Source organism: Channa argus, chromosome 10 (genome assembly GCF_033026475.1).
Source record: "Channa argus isolate prfri chromosome 10, Channa argus male v1.0, whole genome shotgun sequence".
NCBI lineage: Eukaryota > Metazoa > Chordata > Actinopteri > Anabantiformes > Channidae > Channa > Channa argus.
Window position 1 is genome coordinate 6044206 of NC_090206.1, and position 23187 is coordinate 6067392.

Below are 23187 nucleotides of genomic sequence, written 5' to 3' on the forward strand. Positions count from 1 at the left end.
GTCATTGTGAATGTTTGTGTGTTCATGTGTCTCACAGAAGGAGGCTCGGCGATGAACAACAATATGGTCTGTCCAAAATGATCTCCCCCTGTCCACTCCATTAAAATGTCATAGGTCTGAATGTTAATATCTCCCTGCTGTGGAGACACTTTTTGACTTTTCCCCTAATTTCCTCCAAATTACATACAGATGATCTTGTTTTCTTATTCATTCTCTTTAACTTTACAAGTTTATACATTAACAAAGTGATGTATATCTTCACATCCTTTTACTTATATGGGATTGGAAATATTTTACGTATAAGACAATTAGTATCAAGTGGAAGAGTGTATCAAGTTACTGACAGAGGGATGGACAAAAACACTTACTAGATTAAAGGTTACTAATTGATAAACTACTACTATCCACTGTTACTGAATGTGGAAATGAAAAACAATACTTGTTTTATGAAAACTAACATTTCTACTCTAACTGTGAATCACAAAATCGGCAACACTGACATACCACTGCACACCGTGTCGGGTGGGATTTGAACCCGCAGCCTCTCCATCCCAACCCAATGCACTACCCGATGCTCTCCCATCGGATTACTGACTCTGATGTCAATTTTTCCCCAGGAGCTTTGGGGCTCCAACTGCAAACTATGTCAAGAGTCTTCTAGCACCAAATATTTCACAAAGACATATGAATCAGTTATGCTTCTTGCCTCTTTCTGATGTGATCGGGTGCTAAGGCCGAAGAAACCGCTTTGCTGACAGAGCAGCAGTATGCTACAGGTCAGTACAGCATTTGTTGACTCAAGAGTGACCTAAATATTTCTCAGAGATGAGGGATTGTATTTTTAAAAAACTGATCTGTGTTTCCGAATAATGATAAAATCACAGAACGAGATGATGGGATTATAAAAAAGAAATGAGAGAAATGGCTAGTGTGAGCTTAAAATATTGAGACATCTATAAAGGCAACACTGAGGTTGGATCCAAGAAATAAATTACAGATGAACTGCTGTGAGCTGTGTGATATTTTACAGAGGACAAATAGTGTAGAAACATGGAATTAAGATGGAAAAAAGGATAATCAATACCAGAAAAGGAGAATAATGGTGAGACTGACAGAAAGTTGTCTAAGAATGTCTAAGAATAACATCAAATGAGGGATACATATTGCTGACTTATAAAGTGGAGGCATGAATGGAGGGTACTTTGACAGTAAATTGTAATTTTACTGCTGGATGACCTGCGAATAAACAGCTGTGAAGCTCACACATATCTAAAAAAACAAGCTGTATAGCAATGTTAGATGAAATGCCTTTATTAACTCTTGGTTACCACTTCTATGTCACATTGGACTGCAGAAGGTTTGTAGCTGGATCCGTACACACAGGTAGGTACAGATCCATCAAACTCTCACAACAGGGAGCCTCCACTCACTAATGAACCATGAGAAGCGTTATGGTGGGTGTTGGGTTATATGCAGAACATGCACATAATCAAATTTTTTAAAACCCTAAAATCACATTCCCTTTTTTCTCATCCTAAAATACAGAATCAATGAATTCTGGAAGTTGTTTAGGGAAGCAAAGAGAAACTTTTCCCTTTCCAGTAGGTAATTGTTAAAATAACACCCAGAATTACTATAAAAGGATGGAGGAGGGAGTTTCGTTTCTGACGTAGCTTTTTTCCCCAAGAGAATATAATATGTTCAAATAGTACTTTTTTTTCCCAATGATAGAAATACGGAGAACAAATACAACCAAATGTGACTGATTTAGTTAATGATGCAACACTATTAAGGGCTTGACAGCACTCACACACTGATGAAGTCTATTCAGCCAGCTGTTGCTGAAATCAATAAAACAGCTATTGCAATAAATCAGCATCAGAAGAAATTTCATTATAAATGGCCTGGGGTTAGCTTTAGAGATAAACATCCCCAGCACATTATCTTGTAATTACCTGGAGATTGTCTTCTACATTCAAACAATGACATTGTTAATTAAACTAAACTCATTTGGAGAGTTCCCTCTTTTTCTCTGTTTGCCCCTCTCTCTCTCTCGCTCTCTCTCTCTCCATCTGTTTGAAAAGAAATAAATTGACTTTTAATCCTCTCCCTGCAAAACAAATCAATGGCAAGATTAACTAACTTCAAACCCTTGTACATTAAGAGAAGTAGTGAAACCATTCTCTGATGAAGAGGTGATATCTGAGTAAATACGGTATGTACAGTATATGTACACTGTAAATGTGGATGAGCAACTTTAAATGCCAATGGAGATAAAAGCAATGGGAGTTTCCTTTTCACTTTGCCAAGAGACCAGCAGCTGCAATTCAGTCAACTTATCTCTGTATGTGGTTTATTTGCATTATAAATAGTTAGTGTTACTTCACAATTTCAATCTGACCAGTATATGATATGCAAAGTATGTCATGTTAAGTAATGTTCCTCTAGCATTAATAAAGTTCTTTGAATTTTCAATCCTAAAACTAACGTACCTATGTTTGTCCATTGCAAGTTGTAGTTACCTAAACACAAAAATACTAAAAATTCTATATATTACGATTTTCTTGTACGACAACCTTTATAGAGATTTTGTAAATTAAATTTGTAAAATCAAATTCACAGTGAGAGAGTGATCATTTTACTTTCTATTATCCACAGATTGTGCAGACCCTCCTGAATAACACAATAGAGAAACAATTAAAAAACTGCCAGTAATCTGCTTCTTCTTGGACAGACATCTGTGCAACAAAGCAGCAAAGCAAAAGAAACATCGTAGACTTTAAACATATAGCTTGTAAACTTAAATTGAAGGAACTTATTTTAGTGTTGGGAGTGAGCCGATGGACAAAGAAAAGAGGGGAGAGACTGAAGAAATATAAGAAGCAGGAGGACACATCCAGAGAAGAGTGAGAGAGATATAATGGATGCTGAGCGATCGTTACCACTTCCATGAATGTAAAGTACTGCAGTTAGAGGGGGCTGTTAGTGGTTCAGTGTCTTGCCCAGACACTTCAACATATAGCTGGGATCGAACCACTGACCCTGTGATCCATGGATGACTGCCTTACCAGCTGAGCTACAGCCGCCCCTGAGCAGTGTATGGAGTCCTTAATCGAAAACTGTAAACTGATAAACTGTTCATTTGGATTCTCACTGAGAAGGAATTAAACATTTTGTATATATGCAAAGCTTCAGCAGATACTAAAATAGGAAGAGTGAAAATCATTGTTGTCATAGATGCAGAGAATATTGCCCATCTGAAACGTCTCAAATGATGCCAATCTGTCGCGATGAAAAATCCAGCTAGCAAATCTTAGCAAAACTGAGAACTTTGACAACCAAACTGTGGAGCATTTTCTTCCACTACTGTAGCTGTTAGGACTGACAGTGACTGTGTGTGTGTGTGCGTGTGTGTGTGTAAAGCTTTCACAATGTAAGCCAGGTTTTGAGCCTGTCAGTGTCTCTATAGCCTCTAATCCTTGTGTGGAGTGAAGGGTGACCATCTCTCCCTTGCTTCCTCTCTCTCTCATTCAGTCGCTCTATCTCTACCTAAGCCTCTTTTCACCTCAATTTAACACCAATCGTCCTATTCACAATGTTGCCCAAAGCCCCAATGTAACCTCTGCTTGCATGCGCACACACCCACACACATGCTATGATGCCCCCTAACATTCCATACAATTGTAGTATTACCAATCTCATCCATTGTAATCTCTTCTAACCATTTCTCTTAATGTTAATTTACCTAGCTCCCCTTCTGTCACTCTTTGCGGCTCTTTTATTTGTTTTCCTATCATGGAAATGCTGAATGTCCAGCTAAAATAAGCGTCTAGAGGGAAGGAAAGGTGTGATTTTGGGGATAGAGGCAATTTTGATGAATTTCAAAGTCTTTTAAATTTAGAGGTTGGTCATTCTCATTACAAGAAGATGGTGAAATCAGGTTCCAAGGCTTCTCTTGATTTTATCTGGCCTAAACCTTGAGTGCCTGTTGGGCTGACACTGCATCTCTTATCGGTGTACAGGCTTCACTGTTTGCCTATTCTGTTAAATTTGCAGGCTTTGCAGCTTTCTTCTACTTAAGCATTTCTCCATTACACTTCTATGGACTTGGGAGGAGACAGGTTTTTGAAACGACTGGTAAAAATCAAAGCACAAGAGAAAGTGATAAGCTAACCTACAGTCTCTTTCGTAAATGGCTGCATCTATACGGCCCTTTCGTCCAAAGTGCTACTCAGACACATTCATGGCAGTGCGCTACCAGGCTACCATGCGGATCTGTACATCAGGAGGATTTTAGAGTCCAGTATTGGCCCAAGGATCATTTGGCATTTGGACAGACTGTAGAATCAAACCCTATAATGATGTTTAGTTCCCTTGACTTGTTAATATACAGGACAAAGTTCCTAACTAATCTAACTTCACCACAAAGAAATACTGATTTTTTTTTTTTTTTTATTTGCGTATTTTTCTCTTTAAGGAGAAATTTACTTAACTTACTGTAAAGCTATGCAATTTCAATGAACAGTGGCATGAGACTCAAAATTTACCGAGGGTCTAAAACAACCATACAAAAGTTTAAAATTATTTAGCCAAACAAAGTGGATGATGTTCTACAAGATTACATTTTGGCAGAAAAAAAAATGTTTTATTGCAACAGTGGACATTTGTGGGCAATTTGCTACTTCAAAGGAGAACTTTGGTCATTTTCTAAATTATTTGTATGTTATAGACACTTGAAGGGTGACTTCACCATTTTAAACCAACACTAGTCTCCAACGTGTCAAATGAATGAAACCTTCTTCTAGACTATTAGCCATTAAAATCCCTAAACATTCCGTTGTAAATGTTGACAGATTTAATAATCTTTTAAATGACTTTTACATTTTCCTAAATTATTCACTGTCATTACTAAACTTATTCCATCCGAAGTACATATAGATGTCTTGAATTGAGATGCAGGATGATTTAAGTCGAAAACCAGGTTTTGACAAGACAAACAAACAAGAATCTATCTGCCCTCCTGCTGTGATCCCCTATTGATGAAGATTATATAAGGAGCACCATGATGTAACCCCCCTACAATATTTTACTGTCTGAACACAGATCTTCTGGGTACTATGAAAAATGTTGTGTGTGTGTATGTATGTGAGAGAGAAGTCTTTTATTCAGAACACACAAATTAGAAAAAAAGACAGGTGGAAAGAGCATCTATGGCTGTTACAGAAAAAAATGTTTTTCTTCTATTTCAAGCCCCCGTCTCTTTCTTCTTCAGGTTGCAAGAAGGAAGTATTCAGTAGCAGTTTAGAGATAGAGAGCACCAACACACATAAAGAAGATACGAATGTACAGATTAGGAGAGCGAGACAGGAGAAGATAACGTCTAGCAAAACAAAAAGTAAGCAAATGTAGAAGAATATATTTTGTATTTCAAAGTTGGCCTCTATGTGCAATTGGGAGGAGGCAACTCTTGATGCCTCCCACTCAGTTTGGCCTCAGGCCTCAGTATCACTGTGAACATCCTGTGTTCAAACTCAGTCAGATCAGTTCGAATGCTACAGAGGACTGCAGGGTTTGGCTAGAGACACTGGTTGTGAACATCTCTCTGCGGTTACAGTATCTGGGAGGAGACCCGTCTTTACAGGGAACAGGCTCTAGATCAAAGTCAGCTGGAACTTGGTTAGTCATGCTTTGTTGGGGTACAACATATACTGTATGATCATGGATAAACAAAAAGGTTTAGGCCACATACACTTAGAAGGAGACATTTAGTTACCACACACTATAAAATACAATGAAAACCCACCTTTTATGAGCAGCGTGGTAGTAATATGAAGTTTGCATGAGTTACATTTCCTTCATGCATATAAAAAAATGCAAATGGACACAGAAATGAATTTTAGGCTCAGAAAACTACTCAGAGAGGCATCTGTGGTGAAACTGGTTGTTTGTCTGGTGGTATTGTTTAACTTGGGTGTAGTGAGGTTCTTCAGAAATTAGCAATGTGCGGTAAAATAATATTTTAAATTAAGTTTAAATGCAAGTGACAGTTACCTTCTAGTGGCCATAGTAATTATAACGGGAGCAATGGAGAAAGTCAAGTTTGACTTTCGGGTTATGCTACAAAAAAAAGAAAGCCTTATTCAAAATCCCATTGATGTTTGCTACAGCAACAAATCCAGTCTTGAAATGCAAATGTTTTCAATATTATGTCGTGTAATTTACACAGTGTGTTAAGATAATATGGGAATGCAACCACAAGGGGGAACAAGCCAGTGTCTGGATAAATGCAGAGGGTTGTGTCAGGAAGGGCACCCTACATAAAACACATGCCAAATTAAACATGCGAATCATGACTTCCACACCTACCAGATACGATGTGTGTTAAAAGAGAAAGAGAAATTCTGTGGACTGAGTTACATGAAGTGATGCGAAGCATCCACATAGGTGAGAGAGTGGTGATTGGTGCAGATTTTAATGGACATGTTGGTAATGGACATGTTAATGGACAGAGGTGATGTTTGGTCTTCAGGACAGGAATGCAGAAGGACAGATGGTGGTAGACTTTGCAAAGAGGATGGAAATGGCTTTAGTGAACATTTTCTTCCAGAAGAGGCAGGAACATAGGGTGACGTATGAGAGCGGAGGTAGAGACACTCAGGTGGATGACATCTTGTGTAGACGTTGTAATCTGAAAGAGATCAGTGACTGTAAAGTATTTGTAGGGGAGAGTGTAGCCAGACAACACAGGATGGTGGTGTGTAAAATGACTCTGGTGGTGAGGAAGATGAAGAGGACAAAGGCAGAGCAGAGGACGAAGTGGTGGAAGTTGAAAAGAAAGAATGTTGTGTAGTTTTCAGGGAGGAGCTGAGACAGACTCTGGGTGGTCAGGAGGTGCTTCCTGATGAGTGGACCACTACAGCTAATGTGATCAGGGAGAACGGTAGGAGGGTACTCGGTGTGTCATCAGGAGAGAGGAAAGTGGACATGGAGACTTGGTGGTGGAATGAGGAAGTTCTGGAGTGTATACAGAGAAAGAGGTTAGCTAAGAAGAAGTGGGACACTGAGAGGACTGAAGAGAGTAGACAGGAGTACAGGGAGATGCAGCGTAAGGTGAAGATAGAGGTGGTAAAGGCCAAACAAAGAGCATATGAGGACTTGTATGTTAGATTGGACACTAAAGAGGGAGAGGCGGATTTGTACGGGTTGGTGAGACAAAGAGATACAGATGGGAAGGATGTGCAGCAGGTTAGTGTGATTAAAAATAAGGATGGAAATATATTGACAGGTGCCAGGAGTGTGATGGGAAGATGGAAGGAGAACTTTGAAGAGTTGATGAATGAGGAAAATGAAAGGGAACGAAGAGTAGAAGAGGTGACTGGTGTGGAGCAGGAAGTAGCAAAGATTAGTAAGAGTGAAGTGAGGAGGGCGTTGAAGAGGATGAAGAGCGGAAAGGCAGTTGGTCCTGATGACAAACCTGTGGAGGTATCGAAGTGTCTAGGAGAGGGGGCAGTAGAGTTTCTGACTAGTGTGTTTAATAAGATCTTAGAGAGTGAGAGGATGCTGAGGACTGGAGGAGAAGTGTACTGGTGCCCATTTTTAAGAACAAGGGAGATGTGCAGAGCTGTGGCAACTACAGAGGAATAAAGCCAATGAGCCACACAATGAAGTTGTGGGAAAGAATAGTGGAAGCTCGGCTAAGAGCAGTAAAACCATGGTGAGGTCTCCTGTAGGTGTGACAGAGGAGTTCAAGGTGGAGGTGGGTCTGCATCAAGGATCGGCTCTGAGCCCCTTCTTGTTTGCTCTGGTGATGGACAGACTGACAGATGAGGTTAGACAGGAATCTCCATGGACTATGACGTTTGCAGATGACATTGTGATTTGTAGTGAGACCAGGGAGCAGGTGGAGGAAAATCTAGAGAGGTGGAGGTCTGCTCTGGAAAACAGATGAATGAAGCTTAGCCGCAGCAAGACAGAATACATGTGTGTGAATGAGAGGGACCCAGGTGGAACAGTGAGGTTACAGGGAGCAGAGGTGAAGAAGGTGCAGGACTTTAAGTACTTAGGGTCAAGGGGTGCAGAGCAACAGAGAGTGTGGAAAAGAGGTGAAGAGACGAGTGCAGGCAGGTTGGAACAGGTGGAGAAAAGTGTCAGGTGTGTTGTGTTTATCACACAACACACCTATACACTATATATAAGAGTCTCAGCGAGAATGAAAGGAAAGATGTTCAAGACGGTGGTGAGACCAGAGATGTTGTTCGGCTTAGAGACAGTGGCACTGAAGAAAAGACAGGAGGCAGAGCTGGAGGTAGCAGAGCTTAAGGGTTAGATGGAGGTAGATGATTCGCTAAGGCGACCCCTGAAAGGGAACAGCCGAAAGGAAAAGAAGAAAAAGAAGTTAACATAAGATGGTAGGTTTTTAAAAAGCTACATAATGTTGATCTTTATGTAATATTTAGCTTTGTTGTAGCATAAAGAGACGCTTCTTCCTAGGAACCCTGGACGTTATTAGCTAAATGTTATAGCTATGCAGAAGAGGCGAGTCCATGACCGAGTCAATGTGTCGCAGCCCTTCAGAGATGTCATTAATAACAGCAGGACTGAAAGGACTGAAAATTATGAATGTTGCTACTTTAAATGGAGCGCGTTGTGGGATTTGGTGATTTGTCTTGGAATATGGGAAGAAATCTTACGGAACAATGTTTTTTATTTTCACAAATAGGAATGAAAGAAATCCTTAGTGGGGGAATGGCATTGAGTCGCTACAGTCTAGCCTCAATGTGATGTCATGATTTCTATAGTGAGGAGAGGGTGCTTCACAACGAAGAAAGCAGTTATTTGTTTCACATTGACCATCAGTGTTGTAACCAGAGCCATTAAGGTCATCTGACTTTTATTACCACCTATCTGTACTCAAACTAAGCTATTGCAAGGTCACATCATTAATAGGCTGGATACATTTCAACTGAACAGTTTATGTAGTTTGTTCTGCTTTGGTGGCCCTGATTCTAATGGGTCTAAACAAATGATAAGGCCACACAACATGTATGGTTGGATGATTGGACGACTTACAGAGTATGTTCGGGAAAAAAGTTTTGAGTGAGTGAAAACTTTTTTCCTTCACACACCAAGGTATTGAACGAGATACTTGTACAAGAGGTTAAGACAGGATGTATTGATATCTTTGCTCAACAAGATGACATTTCTTCAGGTCCACATTAGACATTTGATTGGTCAACTCTTACCTACCCAGCGGGAAACTGAAAGGAAGGAGCTTCGAGACCCCCGGACAGTAATTGGCTCCTCACTGTCTTAGAAATCAAGTAAGGAAAAAGAGTGAGGGACAGATGTGGACACAGTAAGTAAAGCAAATAAATGTCACTATATCTTTAAATGGTGTGAGGACGGATCTCTGAAAGACAAATATTGTTTTGATGGTCACATTTTGGACAGACATGAGCAAGATAGCCCACTAGACAAATAGTAAGAGTGTGTGTGCGCGGTGTGCAATTGTGTGTGGCCTCTAATTGGCTACTTTAACTGGGTTTCCAGCAGTGCCTCAAGCTGACTATAGAGACAGTGATACACAAGTCCACAAGTCCACAATTAATGATGGCAATAATGTCAACACAGAGGCAACGGCAGTTAAAGAAAATGAGAGGACAACAACATGAGATGGAGACAAAACAACAAAGAAAGGGAGAAAGAATTTAATGATTTGATTCTGTGTCTTATGGTGTCTCTGCCTCAACGTTTTCCCTGGCAAAATGAACGGTTTATAGCGAGCAGGAAAAGAGAAGAATCAACCAGTGATAATGGGAGTGACAGCCTGTGAAAACACAAAGCAAACCATTCATAATAATTTTCCAAATGGTGTAATACACACTATCCTTTTTTTGATTGTGAAATTAATTCCACAGTTTGAAATTCGGCAGTGAGAATTAATCTTTACGTCTTTAAATCTTAGCCTTAATGCTGATGATTTTTTATGCCTTCCTTCCATTTCACTGGGTGTTTTTGTAGTTGTGTAGTGTGGGAGGAAGGACCACGCCTCAGAGTTGGTCATCCCCAACTGTGGGGTCAATGGTTTGATCCCCAAATCCTCCTGTCATATGTGTGCTCTAAACCACACAAATAAATAACAAAAGATAACAAAACAGCCATGTGGAAAACTACACACCTGTAGTTTTGGAGCATCAAGACATGAAAAACGAGGTAAAACTCATCAGTGCACAGAAAGTACTTTACAATTACAAGTATTATTACAGAACAAGTTTCCCTTATAACAGACTATCAGCTCTATATGATTTTACTATCTTTAAAACATCTCCATGACATGACAAATGTATAAAACACACCAAAAAACCAAAATATATTATTGTATCTCTATACATGCCAAAATTAAATTCTCTACCGAATTCACATGGGATTTTAATGCCTCATTGTTCTGCTAAATTAAAACTAATTCTCTATTAGAGTTTTTTTGAAGTTGTAAAATATGCCCAGCAGCACCTGCAAAGCTCAATCAAAAGCGTTTTGCTCAGTGACGTTAAGCATCGCTGCAGCAGTGATGCAGCATTTTGCTGTAAAAGATTTACTTAATTTGAGCCTTGCATACAAACAAAATCATTTGTGAACACACATATTCTCAGCTGACCTATTTAACAGATCAAAGCCTTACAAGTGAACAAGGACTGAGAGTGGCCCTGAGAAGTCTGTGTGTGTGTTACACGTGTGTGAGTGTTGCTAACTAAGCAGAATTACCTCTCTAAGAACTGGTCAGCTTACACGTGTATATTTCATGTGCAAATCCACTGTGGCTCCTTCGTCCTCTCTGCACTGTGTATAAGTTTTGCTTCTCAATATGGATGCATGCATGATTACGCTTGGTGCATGTGTGACTGCAGGTGTTATCTCGTCCTTTATTGAAGTTACATTCGCTAGCCACGGACCTGTACCTAGAGTGTGTGTGTGTGTTCGTGTGAGTGCTTGTGTGTGTGTGTGTGTGTATGTGTTTACTAACTACACTGGTATCAATAAAAGACGTGACATTTTGAATGTACAAGGTTGTCATCAGCCCTGAGCAGACTTCTGCTCCTCATAAACCAATTAAGAGTGTAGAAGGGAACTCCTCACTTCTCCTCATTCATCCATCTCTTCTCTTTTCATCTCTCTCCGTTGCATGCTGGGAGTTTTGGATGAGGGTGAGTGCAAATGAGGGTGGATGGCGTGTGAGAGGAGCGAAGTTTTAGATTTTATTCTCTGTTTACTTTCCATAGTTTTTCTTTTGCATGATCAGGTAAGTCTTTTTTACTAGTTCCTTCTGGTTGTTGGTGGGTTTTTGCCCGTGTATTGGGAGGGATGGCGTCCTCCGAGACGCCACCTCCAACCCTCTGGGTAGTGTCACCGTTAGGGAGGTTCTGCTGGCCTTTGGTGACAGGACACAACAATTTACTTTACGCGTCAGGAATGAACAAAGCGGTAGTTGCTCTCAAAGGCAGTGGCTTGGTTATCTGCGATTTTCCTAATGGAACGAAAGTCAGTTAAAGTGACTTTCAAAGACTAAATGTACTTTTTCGTAAGAGATACATACTGTTCCAGCAGATAAAGTAGAGTGGGGCTTATGGTGGGAGGGTTCATGTTTCTTTAGTCATGGCAGTAACGTTAGCTCAGGGGTAGCTGTTTTATTTAGGAAAAATTATAATGTAGGTGCTCACAGAGGTGGTGAAAGGCCGCCTCCTTATTATTAGAGTTATTAGAGTCAACTTATATTAGTTGACCAAATCAAGGCAAAGAAAGAGTAGGATTTTTTTACTTTACTGAAAAACACGATGCATTTACATTGGTGGGGGTTTAAAGTGCGTCACAGATTTTACTATGGACAGGATGAGTGAGAAACCTCACCCTCAATCTTCCCAGAGTCTCTATTGCACTATTAACGGATCTGTTAGGTGCATGGAGGGTCAAAGATCCACAAGCTAGACAGTGCACATGGGTGAGAGTCAACAACAACAGGGTGAGCACAGCCACATTAGACAGGGTTTTTATTTCTCTAAGGTTCAAAAAAGGATAAAAGGGTAAAGTCATACTGGCACTCTTGTTAGGTCTCGCCTCCTCCAACTAGAACACATGGATCACCCAAGCTCTTTCTTCTTTACTCTGGAGAAATCAGTGGCCCAAAGAAAGCAGATGACCTGTCTCAAACTTCCAGAAGGCAGGGTGACCTCTAGCCCAAGCAAGATGCGACGTCATGCAGTGGATTTGTATTCTGCCCTTTTTTCCGCTGACAATTGTAACATAGAGTGTCGAGAGAAGCTTCTGGAAGGGCGTCCTCAGCTCACCCAGGAAGAGAACGCTACTTTGAACAGTCAGTTGACTTTAGAAAAGTTAGCAGATGCTGTTGACCAACATGTTGTATTTATGGAACGCTTAAATACAAGATCTCTTTCCGTTCCTTGTCAGCAGGCAGTACGTTCCCTGCTGCGGAAGAAGACAGACCTGGCCCTGCTTAAGAACTGGAGACCAGTGCTTCTACTTTGTACAGACTATCAGGTTAAAAGATTTCTGGGAATACTTGTAAATCCAGTCCCAATAACATGGTTCTCTCGACTGCGTGGCACAGACTCTGACATCACCAAACAGCCTGATAGAGGATGTCCACAGAATCATTGTGGACTTTTTCTGGTCTGGTAAACACTGGGTCCAGGCAGCAGTTCTCTACCTGCCTGTGGCTAAGGGGTCAAAGGGTCAAGGCCTGATTGACATTCACTCTAAGATCGCTTCTTTCAGACTTTATACCGCACAGAAACTCTTGTACGGCTGTGGGTCACCCTGGCTCGACACTTCCCCCCTGTTGCTGAGGACAGTGGGGCAATTTGGGTATGATAAGCAATTTTTCCATTATTTTTCAACAACTTCATAATCTTTGAACCAGTTTCAGGCTTGCTACACTAAACTGGGAAATCTTATTAAGATATCAAGAACATCTATGAACACTCTGAAAGAGACCACCAGAGGCAGATCAATCAGGCTGATGAATAAAGTTGTAGTAGAGAAAGTATGAACTGTCTTGCCACAATCTTTGGGAGTGTTCGCAGAAAACAGTGGAAAGATGACTGTAAGTACAGCTTTCCTTCTCTTTGGATCATTGGGGGACTCGCAGGAAGGAAGAGGTCAGCAAATTCCTCAACTAAGTACATGTCAGAGCGTAGGTGGAAAAGTAATCTATCCAATCTGCATAAAGGTTTTCAACCTGCGATCTTTGGCAGGATTGAAGGAGTTGAGGTGAACTGGAGTTTTTCAGTGCCTGTACACGCTGCCCATTGAGAAGCGGACAGCACACCTCAAGTGGAGGTTGGTACATGGGGCAATTACTGCGAACAAATACAGAGACCAGCTAGACGCTAACTCAGTGGACCAGTGTGTCTTTTGGTTTCAGAGAAACATTAGAGTAAAAAAAAAAAAAAAAACGGTGCCAAATCAACATGCGATGCAATGATCCTCTGTAGTGACCCTGAACTCACGGGATAAACCGAAAGGACAAAAAGATTTTTTTGGGATATATCTTTATTGAATTCCCCAGGCTTTCTGCAATGTTTGACCTTTTAAAGGGGGGGTTTCAGATTCTTGGGGAGGATATTTCTTCTAGCTTGTTTGTTGCCTGGAATACTGTGTAAGAAAAAAATCACGTACTCTTCCATCAATCCCCTGCTTGTTTCTACATTCTTAATGCGTCCATCATTTCCTTTTCTTTCCTGGAGTAGCCGTTCCATTTATTTCCTTTCACCTTTTGTCTTTCTTCTTGTTTCAATTTTACATCTCCACCCTTTAATCCTCCATCCTCCCGTATCCATTTCTGTTCTAATTTTTCCCATTCTCGTCTTTTCCTATACTCTCCTCTTTAAAATCGCTCTCCTTCTCTCCTCTCCTCTGTTTTAGATTAGTTTTATCATCTCTGTATTATGTTGTAGCCTTCGGGGAGAGTGTGTGTGATAGTAATCTCAGCTGTCCGATTATATCTTGTTGCTCTGTTGCTGAACCATGAGATGGTTTATTGATATTTTGTAAGGGGAGATATTTTCCAAAGATGAGCGCGTCTTGATTTTATCCCTGATTTAACTAGGCAACTTGGGGATTAACAGCTCCTTTCAACTAAAACACGCTTCAGGGCTCTTTGTTCAGAAAATTTCAAACACTTAAACTACAAGTGGCGTATCATTTTCCGAAATATTTATGAATTGCATACCGAAAGCTCTAGGGATGCAGCCAAATTGGAGACATAAAAGATGAGTATTTTTAGTTTGTAGTGCAATCAAGTTAATCCAAAAGTCAAAAAGATATTTCAATAAAACAGAGTAAATTAGCTATTTGATGGTTTAAAGATAGTATCATACAAATGCTGCAAAGCATACTGACACTCTACAAAATCCAAAATCATCCACTCTACACCCAATTTAGCCTTTCGTGTAGTCAGTGCGTTCTTTCAAAATGCACTGTAGGCTCTTTCCTGAAGGATTTTATAGAATCAAGATGGTTCAAATAAAATGCAGGCACTCTAACGTGGCTCAATGCTATACTTATTCAAAAAAAGCTGCAATATTTCGATGGCAATATTGATGAAGTGCTAAAATTCCAAATCCCTTATTTACACTGTCAATCAATATTTTAAGGAAATGTTACATGTCTAAGAGCAGAGCTTTGCATTGAAGCATCTGCTGATACGTGCAGTTTTTATTTTTATTTTATTTTTTTTGGTGCAGTAAATATACTCTTTACATGTAGGTTACTTAAGATACACTTGATTGTGTTCTCACTTGCAACACCTGGAGCCAGTGGTTTTGTTCCCAAATGTCCTCCCAGTCCACCTGGTGTGCAGGGGGAGTAAATGAGGCACTCCCAAAGTTAAAGAGTTTGGAAAAACGAAACTTCTAATATTTTGACCCCAGACCTTCCGTCCCCCCTTCCAAGTCCAACTCTCTCCCTCTCTCTATCGTCTGCAGCCCAATTTCAATCTGCTTCCTCTTACTTTTCCCTCACACACACACACCATATAAACACACACACAGGGGAGAAGATGTCACTCAAGATGGATGTTTAAGTTGGACCAACATCCCATATGGCAGCATGTCCTTTATGTGTGTGTATTTGTGTGTTTGTGGAGAGATTGTCCCTCGGGCTGTGCCATAGAATTTGGCTCCGTTCAGCTCTGCTACATCCAGACTCTTACAGAGGTGGTAATATATGTGCACACACACACACACACACACACACACGCTCGACCTCAACTGAAACTTTCAAATACTGTGGAGAATTTGGAAAATATGTAGCTCAGTGAGTGAGTAAATAGTGATTGAGCATGTTTACTGTTTAGGAATCTGCCAACATTATAGAAGACTGTTTTGTCTGCTGCCTTAACTGTGTAATATTATCTAACACATTCTATCTAACAAGAGGATATAGAAGAAGCCAAAACCAACTTACCATTTCTTAAGTGTGATGCACACCTTAAGGTTTGAATATTAAAAAATCTAATCAGACCATTGACAAATACGTGACTTTTAAACCTGCAGGTTTCCATCGTTGTTTCCAAGGAATTTTTATGGATTGGTGACATCTAGTGGCCTTGGTATTATAGAAATAGGAATCATGGATTGTGACTTATTTTTAAGAGAAACTGTGCTTAGATACCACCTTTCACCCAACGACAGCTGGGATAGGCTCCAGACCCTGAACAGGATAAGTCATTAAATATCATGGATGTATGGATGACAGTGTTCTGAGAGAGGGTTCCATGTTGGACAGGTTGACATGGACACCCAATCTGAAAGAATTCACAACATTTAATAGCTAGTATCAATAACAGCTGCATATCATGGTTCATGCCATAACACAGCGAAATCGACTGAGAAGGTTCGTTACGGTGCGCAAAAGTTGCTGTTGCAATTATAAAATAGACGCAGTTACAAAATGAATGTTGAGGTTTAGGTGCTAAATCCACAAGATCAGAAAAAAACACCCAAATGCTGAGTTACAAACATTTGTCACTTCCGCAGTGGGAAGTGGGAAGCAAGACACTTCCATGTTTGGAAGCCCCCTGCATTCACTGCAGCTTATCTGTTTCCTGTTCATAACTCATAATGTAATAACAAAGTAATAATTACACGCTTTAACTAGTCAACTGTGCTGCAAGCCAATCTACTACTTAATATAAGAGGGCATAAACAGCCTTCTAAAATAAATGAGGTAAGCTTCTCATGATTTCGCCAGCATCTCGGGTTACAATGTACCCAAGACGCCTTCTGGTTTCTGCTCTAATTTCACTGCAGAATTCATCAATTTGCGGATCTGATCTTACATATTCATAAATTATTCAAAATATACTTGCGGTGTGTCAGCACTGATTTGACAGCTTCTGTCTCACACACATACACACACAATAAATCATCTGTATAGGAGCAGAATGACACATCCTACGCATGCAGGCATCGTGCAGCTCCTCCACACACACGCACACACACACACACATATTGTAGTCTAATACTCACACGCCCAGTAATGCACACTTTACCTTCCTAGTGAAGGCGCTCACACACACACACTCACACACATGCACATACATTCAGTCTAAACCTTGATGACTGGGTCTTTTCCTATCTGATTGGAAGTGCAGTGTCTGCAACTCTTCTTCTGTCCTTCAGAAGCAAAGAGACAATCATTCTCTCTGCTGCTTTTTATCCTCTGTCTCCATACGTCTTCAGCTCTTTTACGCTTCTTATTTCTACTACATTTTCATCCAGTGACAAGGACTTTATTCCTCTCTATTTAAAACTTCTGCCTGGTCATAAAAAAAAAAACAAAACAAAAAAAAAAAAAAAAAAAACAATGGAGAACTATTAAAAATGTCATGCTGGCTCTTTAATACGAGAATTCATAGCTAGTTAGCAAACTGTCACTTAGACGAGTTTGTTGCCTAATGTGTCGTGCTGCTGCCTAATGATGTGTAAGATAAAGGGTGACTTACAAGGTGAGTAAAAGAATAAACTTAAATTCCTAGATTGCATCAAACCACGCAGGGTAAAATAGAGAGTCAAAGGACGATATTGTGATATTGTGATCATATCCATTCATCAGTCCTACTGTACATACAGCCTAAAAATAACAAACATGTTGTAACAGGTGAATGGATTTAAAAACATATTGCCTAAGATATATATTATATCTTATTTGAACTGCATATTCTTTTAAGGGTTGGGGGTTGCTGGATCCTATACCAGCTGTCACTGGGCAAACAAAGACACACACACCCTGGAAATGTTGCCAGTCTGTGACAGGGCTGATAAAATTAGAAATTAACTTGTACATTTTGTGCTGTATTTAAAGCGTAAGTTTATTCATTCAAACCAAGAAGCTTTTAAATATTGTCCACACTCTTTGCAATCCAAGGAAGAGCCAAATTGGAACTTATGGTGCAACGTTTGTTGAAAATAGAAAGGTCTCCAGTTTCGAGGTGAAGAAACGTGTCACCCAGTTTCGAGGTGTGTTAGGCTGATGTGCTTTGAAGACTTTTTGGCATCAATGAAGCAGCAAATCCAAGTTGCAGGCTGACAACTAACTAAATGTGAGTATAGAAGATTCATTGTTGGCTTTAGCACCTGTATGATGGCCAGCAAATAACCCAACTGGCAAATTAGCTAGTTAGTCATATAGCTACCTAGCAGGATGACGGTAGGGGCCCAGCTGTGCTGACGCATTGCTAAATTCTATCTCCATTGTGTTTTGAAGCATTTCAAATTTGAATAATTTGTTGTTTTTTTCTGTTATATAGAAAATTGCTGTTATGTTGTTAAGATACTTCAATTTGACACAATTGTACTACAGCCTCAAGTATCAATTGCGCAACAACAGGTTATTCGCCTTTAAACTCAGTGCCAGACTCTTGCATAAAGATCAAACAAAGTACTTTCTTATTTTTTACATTTCCTGTTGCAGCCATAACACAGCATGATTGTAACCCGGTTACTTAAATGTATGTCATGTATACTTAAAAACTGGTTTCTGGCTTCCCGAGACAGATTTCTCAGAGACAATAAGACCAATTTCTCTGCCATGTATACATGTAACCCGGTTTCTGCATGGTAAACCAGGTAATGTGCATAACAAAAGGCTGCAGGCAGAAAAGTGAGAGGCTGAATGAGGGAGAGATCAGATAGCAAGTCCTTTCTGTCACGATATAACTAGAGAAATCAGATTACTTGTCTGTGGGACGTCCAGTACATGCAGAAAGTAACTAGGCTATAAACTCAGTTCCCTGATTACCCGAAAAAGCTAGTTTCCCAGTATCCTGGTAACTTATGTGCATGAAAACACAGTCGTGCATTTAGAAAAATATAATAACTCCGGGTGAATTAAGCATCATGCACTTAGTTTAAAACATATACCAATTCTCACAAACAAACTACAAATTTTGAGTGCCCAGTAAACTGCACATCAGAACAAAAACATGGGTATTGTATAAGACCTGAATGAAGACCTTCTATAGGTCTGTGTTCACCTAAAATCCCTCTGTGAGGGTTGTGATTCCCAGGACAAAGTGTAGATAGGAGCAGCTCTTGAAGAGATTACTTTCAGGCCATACATGTACTACATACACCTCGATCACTTGTTATGACTCATTTTCAACAACAAAAGCTGTGTGATTGCAACTCGTACCGCAGCGTTTTCAGAGAGAAAGCCGAGTGTTAAGAACTTCAAGATGCATCTGCAAGACCACTGGTGTCTGAAAGCATTGCAGCGGGATAACAGTGTGATGTAGGGTGATGTGTTTTTCCCCCCCCGACAAGGATCATTTTGTGACCCATCTCAGCTGATCTTCTAGAGATGAAAGATTGACCCACTGATACTCGAAAGCATTTTACTCTCCAGTTTTCTGTAATTGGATGCCTGAGTTACTTTTAGATTACTTACCTTAAAGATAACTGGTTGGTTTTCTTTCTTCAAATCATTATTTTTTTTTATTATTTCTCTTTAGGAGTATAAATCTCCTTGGACAACTTGCTTCTTTTCACAGGTCACTGTTTAAACACACCGACTCCTTTTCTCTCTGGCTCCTTATCACTCTCTTCTCCTTCTGTTTGCTATGTCTTTCCTCCCTGCCACTCTTGTCCATCTTCTTATCTCTTTCTCTGTCTTCTCCCATTACCCTTCTTCACTCTCCACCACAAGTCAAACATCTCTCAACCTCTATTTAACCCCCCCCACCCTCCATTTCATTTCTTGTACCTCATTGACTTTTCTTTTCTCTTTCTTTTCCCCATTCAGGACTTCTTCTGACATATTCTGTCTATTAATGAGCAGTGTACTGGACACCTATTCATGATTCACTCTGCCATTATAATCTATTTCTGACCAATATGACACTCAGTATTACAAATCCCCCCAGCTGTCTGGCTACTCTTGCCACCCACTTTGCATTATTCAGATTGACAGACAGGATGACAGCCATTTACAGAAGCAGTGTTGCACTCAGGGCTGACAGTGCTGACAAATGCTGAAAAATACTAAACTTTTAGTACTCTTTTGGAGTTTTACTGAGTTTGGGGTCCACTTCTCATTATGATAATTGTGCTATTTTAGCTGTCAATCAAACTATTTGTTCAATATGGACAATTGTTTTCAGGGACTTTTTTTATTTTTTTATTCGTTGAATTCTTTCCTGTATTTGTTCAGCCTTGAGGGCCATCTCTGCGTATGCTACTTTTCCAAATTTGTTTGGTGCACAGGATGATCCTGTTCATCAGTGCCTGAAGGGTCTGTGCTGGGTCTGCTGCTATTGGTAGGACTGAGACATTTACACTCGCTGCTCTTTACCAATTAAGTAATGGGTATCGCTGATCATCTACAAAGCACCAGTGGTCCATTTTAAAATAAGCTGCGCCTGACAGCAACCACAAACGTAAAACACGTCATCTTATAAAGTACCGTGTGGTGCCAGACAACACTATACACATGCACAAAATGCCCTTTGTTCAGTAGTCCCCATTCAATCTTGCAGTCAAGCGTGACTGAGTGTCTCGTCCATGGAAACTTAAGCAGATTCTGTCTTAATCAGGACCATGGTCTCTGTAAGTATGTCAAACTAAACAGCATTTTATGGCAGTGTAAACCCTTGCGGCTCTCTAAAATCCTGCGATTGTTCAGTGGTGTGTGAAGCCCTTTAACACTAATGGTTACCTTGTTCTACATTCAGTAAAGTGCATCATAGGAGTAAACATGCTCCGCTTGGCTGTGATTGGGACGTCAATACAATCAAAATCAGGGCTATTTTGTAGCCAGCTTGTCTGGTGCCGTTTAGCTGATTTTTAGTCCATTATGTTGAGCATTTTTATCAGGATAATTTTTGGTCCACTCAATATGTGAGGGCACCTTTAATGTGGGAATATTGTGCCCGTGAAAAGCTGAAATAAATTAAACAAAAATGTCAGAGTTGCAAAGTATTTTAATATTAGTCCTTCCACAGAAAGGCCAGAAATTGCAAGTTTTTTCCCCTTTCTGACAGAAGAGTGCACGTTTAAGAGATTCACATGGAATGTAACCATTTACCAGATATTGTGTTTAGTGAAGTCAGTTTTGAAAATTATAGAATACTGTGGGTTTTTTTCCCTAGAGTTCCAAAGGCAGAATATTTGGGCTCTACTGTATCAATTTTGTAGGGGAGCCTAGTGGGTCAGTTGTAGAGCGTTGGGTTGGGATGCAAAGAGGGAGCAGGTTCGAATCCCCGGTGTCAGCCCCGAGCCCAGATAAAATGGGAGGGTTGCAGCAGTAAGCAGTAAGGGCATCCGGCGTAAAAACACATGCCAATGTGAAGACGTTCCGCTTGGGCGACACCTGAACGGGCAAACTGAAAGCCGTTGATCTTTGACTGCATTCAGTTGGACAATTGTTCTGGTAATCCACCTCTCAAGAATCCCCTTACTTTATAGAAATATCCGTTCTTCACATCAGCAACATTGAACCAACAAGTGTAGGATTGGTGGATAACGGCTGTATCTCCTGCGCCACAGTCACCACAGTATTTTAGTTTGGTGTCTTGCTCTGGAAATGCAAGTGAAATATTATTAAAAAAAACTGTTAAGGCACATAGAGAAGGACTGGGTGTGACAATTGAGAGCAAAGTGAGTGTCATTTATTGTGATGAATGCAAACTGGTACAGAAGTGCAACATTCTGAGTAATTAGGTCAGTTCTTCTTTTTTGGTGAGAGAATCTGTAGATCTATCTACATGCACACACCACGCCTTGTTAGCTGTTGGGGGATTCAGGCTCCATCTCATGAGATGCCCACTGCCTTTCTATTGCTGTGTTTTTTACTTTCTGTGGTGATTCTACAGGTGTTGCTACTGTAGGTCAGTGCTGTGACCATTGTAGGACAGTAGAGAAACGTCACCTTACCCTATACATTCTTACTCCAGCTGCCCGTTCTTGCACACATCCACTTGATAACCGTTCGCATAGTTATTCATGAACAGTTGTATCTTGATGCCGTCGCTTGCTATCGTGCTTAGTCAGACAATAAGTTACATTACATTTTTGTGAGTTGGACAATAGAGTAAAGCTAAACATTGGCACACTGCAACATGCAAAGTAATATTTAAGACACAATATGTATTGTGAAAACATAATCACAGTGTACAAAATTACATTGCTGCATTTGAAAAACTGAATCACTGAGCATCATGTCACTACTGTCTGTTTGGCCACAGATTTTCACCCACTTCACACCTGATATTTTTCCTGGTAATACAGTGGGGGAGGAACTCATCTGGTGTGCCATATCCATCCCTGCTGGGATGTTGTCACACACAGCAATGCTATTTGGTCTAATGGTCTACAGTCACATCCTTGGATGGCGACCAAAGCGCTGTCTGATGACATCAGAGCAGTGAAAACCGACAGTTACAGAGTTTGCCAAGCAATATTTGTTTTGTTTGTTTTCCTGAAAGTGCAGCGTGGTCTTATGTCACAATGTGACCACACTGACCTGACACATCCACTGCAGCTCTGTGGCTGTAACTTTTTTTAACATTGTATAAGGTGGTGACCATAATGATGCTTGTCAGGGAAGCTAATAGCTTTTTATTTTGGTTCTGTATTTGTTGATTTTAAAATGACCATTAGTGACTATTTTGTCTAAGTCACCATTATTAAAAATCAACATAAAATATTCAACTATCTCCTGATATCTCGATTAACTCTGATTAATGCTTAATTGTCTATTTCAGCTGTTGTCTTTGTCTCTATGTTACGGGTCTGAATCTCTCACTCTCAAACGATTCGATATGCTATATGGGGCCATAATTCAATACAAAATGATACAGCTGCATTTGTAAAAATACGATGCCCTATGATTCAGCGCAAAGCTGATTAGATTCAATGAAGCTGAAATATATTTTAGTAAAGCTTCTTTTCAAACTACCTATTATATAAAATGTTTGCATTTTGCAGTCCTGGAACTAAGCACATTGGCTCAAGTACTAAACTTAGGTAGTATTTGTATTTCACTCATTTTTTTACACATCAGTAACAATTATAATGCAGCAATACCATGTTACCATGTATCACACAAAAAGACAAGACACTATATATATGTGTGTGTGTGTGTGTGTGTGTGTGTGTGTGTGTGTGTGTGTGTGTGTGTGTGCTTCATATGGTGCTTTATAAATAAAGTGGGATTGCATTAAATTGGAACATTTCATGTATCACATCACCGTTTGCCCTGACAAAATTTAAATTATGAGAATATTTCCAGCCGCTGAATGTTAATATTAAATAGCAATACAAGATCAGGCTTAGTATTAGTATTAGTATACAGTATATATTAGCAAAATATAGCATAACTCATTTTACTCTTTGCACCTTACTTGTTACATTTAGCATCCTTACGCACGGAGTCTGAATGAACAACAATTGTTGTATGTTTAATCGTTTTTCAAAGGAAAAGCTACAAGCCAATAATCTGACATAAATCATGCCCTCGAGAAAAAATAAACTGGAAACCCTCCCAAAGCAAACTTTGCTCAAGCATATCATTAGGCTGGATCTCCTATGCTTGAGAGGTATTTTCAAGGGGAATTTAAAGTTTGCCTGAGCAAATGTCAAACTCAAGAACACATTAAGAAAGAGCCAGGAAGCTAAA

General features: G+C 40.0%; 1 protein-coding gene across 4 annotated transcripts in view; it reads left to right on the plus strand.

The window, feature by feature from the left end:
* il1rapl2 (interleukin 1 receptor accessory protein-like 2) overlaps positions 1 to 23187 on the plus strand; it is a 373161-nt gene that overhangs the window by 177341 nt on the left and 172633 nt on the right. The gene's annotated exons all lie outside the window — the stretch shown is intronic.